The sequence below is a fragment of the Pongo abelii genome, chromosome 2, assembly GCF_028885655.2.
Source record: "Pongo abelii isolate AG06213 chromosome 2, NHGRI_mPonAbe1-v2.0_pri, whole genome shotgun sequence".
In the NCBI taxonomy this organism is placed as follows: domain Eukaryota; kingdom Metazoa; phylum Chordata; class Mammalia; order Primates; family Hominidae; genus Pongo; species Pongo abelii.
In genome coordinates this window covers 70,588,371-70,595,981 of record NC_085928.1, presented here as the reverse complement: position 1 = coordinate 70,595,981, position 7,611 = coordinate 70,588,371, and the positions used below count along the sequence as shown (strand labels likewise).

Here is a 7,611-nt window from a genome sequence, read left to right as displayed (position 1 = left end):
CCCAAGCTAAGCCATCATATCCCCTGTGACCTGCACGAACACATCCAGATGGCCGGTTCCTGCCTTAACTGATGACATTCCACCACAAAAGAAGTGAAAATGGTCTGTTCCTGCCTTAACTGATGACATTGTCTTGTGAAATTCCTTCTCCTGGCTCATCCTGGCTCAAAAGCTCCCCCACTGAGTACCTTGTGACCCTCACTCTGCCTGCCAGAGAACAACCACCCTTTGACTGTAATTTTCCTTTACCTACCCAAATCCTATAAAATGGCCCCACCCCTACCTCCCTTCACTGACTCTCTTTACAGACTCAGCCTGCCTGCACCCAAGTGAAATAAACAGCCATGTTGCTCACACAAAGCCTGTTTGGTGGTCTCTTCACACGGACGCACATGAAACCATTGTCATATCTACTAACCTATCATTGTCCAAGACAAATCACTGGACAAACACAAAGTCAGCGAGATAAAGACATAGAATCTGTCTATCTACTGGTAAGTATTCAAAGTTACATGATGAAGGGTATAGATGAATACTCTGCAGGTGTGTATTGGGGTGGGGAGAAGGGTCATAGTTAAGAATCTTCAACAGCAGATTTATCTGTACCATTGACCTAAGTTCCTACAGAAAGTTCTGGCTCTAGAACTCATGCTGCTAACCATCCAACTGTACTTCCTTGGGAACTGCCCCCAACCTTCAAAGGTGAGTTCTCATGGTCATGTTGATATTCTATCACCTCTTACCCATGAACAAAGTTGTTTGGCATGTGATGGCTGGGCTTTTTTGATCCTGTTCTCTGTTTGGGCTTACTCAGCTCTGGTACCAACCCAAACCTGCAGGTAATATTGTCTGTATCTTCAGGCCAACAACTAAGCAGCAAGAAAAGATTTTTTCCTGGCCTGCTGTAATCTTAAATACATATAAATAGCAATTCTCAGTTCACAAGGCATTGTCATAGTTCTTATCCCCACAAAACTTTCTTCCCCAAATTCCATGTAGTAGGTGTTATTATAGCCATTTAACATACTTATAAGTTGAGACTTAAGGTGAAATGACTTGCTAAATGTACAGCTCAAGAGCTCTGTAGCCCTGATGTGACCTATGGCCTTTTATTTAATATACTTTTGTGTTATCTGAGCACTTCTTCTGGAGCCTGCAACTGGCTGAGAGTATTACAAATGTGACTTCATTTAATTCTCTCAGCACTGCAGTCGGGGGGTGGGGGAAAATATTCTTATCCAGTTGTGTTCATGAGAAGGTAAAACAATTATCCCAGGTCATGAGCTAGGAGGTGGCAGAACCACAGGTCCCATCCAGTCATGTCTCACTCCAGTGCCTGCGCCCTGAACCCTACAGGATGCCTCTATCTGTTTTATTCTTGTTCTGCCTCACTCCTTAGTAACCCAATGCCAAGAGTTGGATGGTCTCTTGCCTTGAGCTCTGTGACACAGCTAAACTGTAGCCTGATTTTTCATCTCCAGCATGTGTTCTTGGCTCCATGCCTGAACTTCCGCTTTTGGTTTCTGTTCTCAGACCCTTGTACTTGACCCTGACCTTTATGTCTACCTGGGGACAATTGCTTTCTGATCCTCTGGCCCCTTGGCTAGATTATGCTGCCTGTTACCTCTCATCCTGTTACACATATCTCCCCTTTGCATCTGCTGTCCTATGCCAAGGCTGCCATTTTTACATAATGTCCTACTTTCAGGCATTTCTGCATATAGAACTCTTATTTCAATTTATATTGAAGTTTCTTCAAGGTCAAATGGGATTAATAAATTGTCAATATGTTTATGAGAATAAATTTTTCATTGCAGCTTACATCTACAATATTTCTCAAATATTTATTTTTACCTTTAAATTAACATATTATAAAATTGATCTTTACTTTGTTATACAGTTCCGAGTTTTAACACATGTCTAGATTTGTGTAACCACTTTCGCAATCAACACACACAGCAATTCTACCACCTCTACCCACTCCCTCCTGTCCCCATCATTATAGTTTTGTATTTTCAAGAATGTCATAGAAATGGAACCATTCCCTATGCAACCTTTTGAGGCTGGCTTCTTTCACTTTACGTAATGCCTTTGAGATGCATCCACACTGCTGTAGTTTTAATGGTTCATTTCTTCTTACCACTGAATAGTATTCCATTGTATGGATGTACCACAGGTGTTTATTCATTCACCTGACATATGGGGAGATTCTAGTATGGAGTGGTTATGACTAAAGCTGCTATAGGCAGTCCTATATACAGATTTTTGTATAAGTGTAAGTTTTCATTTCTCCAGAATAAGTATCCAGAAATGGATAACTGGATTGTATGGTGATATGGTTTGGCTGTGTTCCCACCCAAATCTCATCTTGAATTGTCACTCCCATTATTCCCACATGTTGTGGGAGGGACCCAGTGGGAGTTAATTGAATCATGGAGGCTGTTTCCCCCATACTGTTCTTGTGGTAGTGAATAAGTCTCACGAGATCTGATGGTTTTATAAGGGAAGACTCCTTTCACTTGGCTCTCATTTTCTCTCTTCTCCGCAACCATGTAAGATGTGCCTTTCACCCTTCCACCATGATTGTGAGACCTTCCCAGCCACGTGGAACGGTGAGTCTGTTAAACCTCCTTTTCTTTATAAGTCCAGTCTTGGCTATGTCTTTATCAGCAGCATGAAAACGGACTCGTACATATGGTAAGAGTATGCTTAAGTTTATAAGAAAATTCCAGCCTAACTTCCAGAGTTACAACAGTTAATTTTCATACTTACCTGTGTACAATTTTATAGTATAGGCAGATTCTACTACTGTGCCTCCTGCTTTCTGTTTTTTCCTCCAAATTGACCCTTGGGCTCTCACCATGTCTTGGGAGACTCATGTCTCCAGGCTACATCAACAGGGGCCATTGTCCTCTGGCATTCAGTTTGGTTTGGCTGAAGAAAAGCACTGTCAGGAGACCAGAGGGCAGGAGGAAAAGGCTGTTCAAGGACTTACTTGCCTGTTCCCTCCTTGCCAGTGGCTACAGACAGTTGCACATCTCTCTAGAGTATCCACTGCTTGTGGCAGCTGCCTTTCACTACCCTTTCCCCCTCAGGCCTCCTCCTGCTCACCACAGATCATTGCACTGTCCCTGATTACTTATGTATTCAGTATCTTATTTAACCCTTCCAAAATCACTATGAAATAAGAAGGCAGATAAAGCAACTGAAGCATAACGTGCCTGAGGTCACATTGCTGTTAAGCAACAAAGCCAAGCAAGGCTGAAATCCATGTCTTTTGACCCTTAAGCCTATGCTTTTTCCAACAGACTGAGTTCACCCCATTTGTGTCAATGCTTTTGAAACAGGAAAAGTTCCCTTGTCCCCCTTGCGGGGTGTGTGATGGGGGTGTGGCTCGCTTCTTCAGTGCCCTGCTGCTCAGACCTCTAGGGGAGTATACAGATGGGCAGGCTGTGGGGCTCTGACCCCACTGCAGTGTCTAGGGGTGAAGGTTTAGAGCTCCTGAAGCCCCAGTGGGTGTTTGTCACAGTGTGCTTTTTTAGTTTAGCCATCCATAGGCAGCTTGTGTTAGTCAGCTCAATTAGACCCCTGCCTTATTGCAATGGCAGAGGGCTTTCTATATCCTGGGTTCTCACCTTGGTGTACCAGAAGAATCTGATCACACCTGGGCTTGGAGAATGATTGCAAGGTTTTATTGAGTGGAGGTAGCTCTCAACACATGGAGAGAGTCAGAAGGGGATGTAGTGGGAAAGTTTTCCCCTGAAGTACGCCCGGGCTTTCCTCTGACTTCCCTGACCAAATTCCGCCTTGTTCTGCAGGTGGATGGCCTGCTGGCCTGAAGTGTGCTCTTCCACAGGCATGCTCTCCTTGACATCCTCTCATTGTCCAGCTGCTTGTCTTCTTCTGCCGATTTGTTCTTCTCACCATCCAGCAGCTTCTGTCTCTGCCTTGCTAGGGTCTCGTGTTTTTAAAGGCACAGGACAGGGGCATGGCAGGCCAGGGTGAACTTGGGAAATGCAGCATTTGGGCAGGAAATGCCTGTCCTCACCTAGGTCCTTGGGGGCAGGGCCCTAGCCAGGGACCACACCTCCCCTATCTAGCATTTCGCTTCCCCACTTCTGTAGCATTTAAAGGGACTACACTCTTCCCTTCCCAGCATTCCCATATCACTTTTATTACACAGTTTTACAAATAATTCATTTTACCTGCTATAAACATTTAAAATAGATTCACTCAAGTTCTAGAATTCATGATCCAGTTCTCCTGAGCAGGTTATATGCATTGACATAGTTTCTCTTCTTCCTATTTGATTTTTTCCCTTAATTCCCAGTACTCATGGTACCTTTTATATCAATTCTAAGTTTAATAAAAATGATTAAAATTCCTGAATAAAACATGGGAAGGTTAAATAAAATATTTTTATTCTTAAGTGAACATTGCATATGCTAATATGTTCTATATTCATTATTTGAATGAATTATTGATTAGATTTATTATGTATTTTAAACTTAAATATTTAAAATAAACTACTACTGACATATAATTAGCAATAGGGAAGCTGAAAGCAACTGATTTTGCTTAACTAAATGACCAATGCCTACTGTTGAACTGGCTTTACCCTCCATAGCAAGGAACATAAATACAGGCAAAATGGGCAACTCTATATGCACAGTCGCTTATTCATTCTTTTGCAAATAATAATCGACTTTATTTAAACCCCTTACCCAAGATCTCACTGCCAGTGAATAGGAAACTAGTTGTCTTGATTTTCAGAGCAGGACCTCTGTCCTGGTTTGCCCCAGAATTGAGGAATTTCCTGAAATGTGGGACTTGCAGTGCTAAAACTGGGAAAGTCTTGGGCAAACTGGGTCACTCTAACCAGACATCGTGTGTTCAAATTCAATTATAAAAGGTCACCCAGGTAATCTAGTATATGCATATTGTATTAGCCATTAGCCAGGGTTCTTCAGAGAAACAGAACCAATAGGATATACACACACACACACAAATACAAACACACAGATACACACACGTATATACATAATACGCATGCACACATGCACACACACACACATATATATATATTTCTGAACTTGACACCAACTAGTTCTCTAATTAAAATAAATTGCTCAGATTTCTGACAAAGCCTCTAGAAGAACATGGACCTAAACAGCGCTTAATCTAATCATTCTCAAACAGCATACCCCAAAGCCTCAGGGTCCACGGCCGTATTTCAGAAGCTGACCAGGAAAAACTCAGTAGGGACCCAAAGGGAGATGTAAAATTTCCTCATCTTTTCATTAAACCAGGCATCTCTACTTCTGTTTTGTTTATTGAGGTTTCACTGGTAAGATTTCATTGGTTGAACACTACTGAGGAGTCCAATCCTATCATATCACATAAAAGGAAATGACACCCAGATAGAAGAGGGAATTGGTGGCTTAAAACTCACAGCAGAATTCTACATATGGTAAAAATAAAATGATAGCCTCCTCCAAGTGGAATAGTTTCTAAGTGGCCTAAACCCACTTTCTATCAAAACAGCCCCCAGAGCCTTCTTCCTATAACATATACTGTGCTTGGCTGATTTGACAGCATTATTGTTAATATCACTTAGAAAGTATAATGGTCATCACTATTGACTTGCTGAGAATCTCAGTGTGTGGGCCTGTGTCATTCTGTTCACGTATGTGGGCTCCAGTTAGTCTTCTGCCCAAGTAATCATCTTGTCATTAAGTCCCTGTAAAGCCACACTGTCAGCGGTAATTGTGGCAACATCTGTAACCAGTATAACACAGGATAGATATTTCAGGGGAAATGGACACATCCCAGGCTTTACAAAAATAGAATGACCCATGGCACTTGCATTTGCATTTTGTGTATGTAGGTTCTATTTTCATTGACTGTTTCTTTCCCATTTATTCTTTCTGCCTTCTTAATGACATAGAGGTATAAGATACTGTTTTTTTCCTATTTTACAGTCCTGCATGTGGAGTCACTGAAAATATAAAATTAAGTTACTAAAAAAAGAAGGAAATTATTTGGGGAACTATATAACAGATAATATAGAAAAATCTCCTAGCCCGGTGGAAACTGTTTCATTTTTTAGAAACATTGCCACTGATTTAACTGCTCAGAGAGATTTTCTTTACCTAAATGCTCATGATAGAAAGAGACAGAGAGAGGCATACAGAAAGACAGAGAGAGAGACACACACACAAAGAAACAGACCACTGAAGGAGAAGTTCAGAAATGATGGAAAGAAGGTGTTTAGCAAAATGCCTCTTCAAGAGTTTATTCAAAGGACAAAGGTAACTCTTAACTGCTGTTCTCAACCTCTATTGGTCTTAATATATCTTTCTATACTTAAAAAAAGAAGACCCCAAAGACCATTTACTTGTGGGAGGTAAACATCTTTCAATATGTTCTATATTTAAAATTAAAACTGAGAAACATAAAGGATATTTATTAATTTGTTTATATAAATATAAACAAATGTATTAATTTGTTTTCAAATAACAATAATAAACTCATTACATGTTAATGTACATATTTCTATGAAAATAAAAAAGAATAAGAAATTCTGTAAGCATTGGCAAGCCACCAAGCTCAGGTCAACGGATACAAATTTTTCCAAAGTTCTAAAACTGTTTGTTATTCAATTGATGCTTGAATTTTTCATTGGCAACAAATGCTGTTAGTTATGTCTCTTGAAGTAACAAGAACACTTCATTTACTTAAAAGGAAGTGTCTGCCAATGCCCAAGTCTAAATAACCATGGTTTGTCTTGTCATTTCTTTCAAGTGAAAACGGTGTTCAGTGAAAAAAGCAATTAGTTCTGCTCACAGCCTCAACTATTGCCAAAGTGCTTTCCCTCAAGACAGCCATCATACTTGGTTTGCAACAGAAATATTTCATGTGGGTTTCGTATTTCTTCACATAGTACAATATGCAAGGTTCAAAATTTAATAAGATTAATACTTTTATTCCTTCATCAAGGGCATTCCTACACTAAACTGACTTTTATTTTTAATTTTCTTGGGTACATAGTAAGTAGTAGGTGCATATATTTCTGGGGTATATGAGATCTTTTGTTATAGGCAGACAATGTCTAATAACCACATCAGGGTAGATGGAGTATTCATCACCTCAAGCATTCGTCCTTACTTTATGTTACAGACAATCCAATTATACTTGTTTAGTTACTTTTAAATGCACAATAAATTATTGTTGACAGTAGTCATCCTGTCGTGCTATTAAATCGTAGATCTTATTCATTCTACTTAACTACATTTTTGTACACATTAATCATCCCCATTTCCCCCCTACTACGCTGCTCAGCCTTTGATAACCGTCATTCTAATCTGTATCCATGAGTCCAGTTGTTTTAATTTTTAGCTCCAGAAATAAGTGAGAACATGCCAAGTTTGTCTTTCTGTGCCTGGGTTATTTCACTTAATATATTGACCTCCAGTTTCATTCATGTTGTTGCAAATGATGGAATCTTATTCTTTTTATGTCATGTGCCACATTTTCTTTATCTATTCATCTGCCGATGGACATTTAAATTCCTTTGAAATCTTTGTTATTGGGAAATAGTGCTGCAATAAA

The 7,611-nt window shown here is 40.0% G+C and overlaps 1 long non-coding RNA gene across 1 annotated transcript in view; it reads left to right on the top strand.

Moving 5' to 3' along the window:
• Window positions 1-643: 643 nt before the first annotated feature.
• LOC129058334 (uncharacterized) overlaps window positions 644-7,611 on the top strand; it is a 91,282-nt gene continuing 84,314 nt past the window's right edge. The window contains exon 1 of the long non-coding RNA XR_010139401.1: window positions 644-702. This is a non-coding gene — a long non-coding RNA (uncharacterized LOC129058334). The remainder of the gene's footprint in view (window positions 703-7,611) is intronic.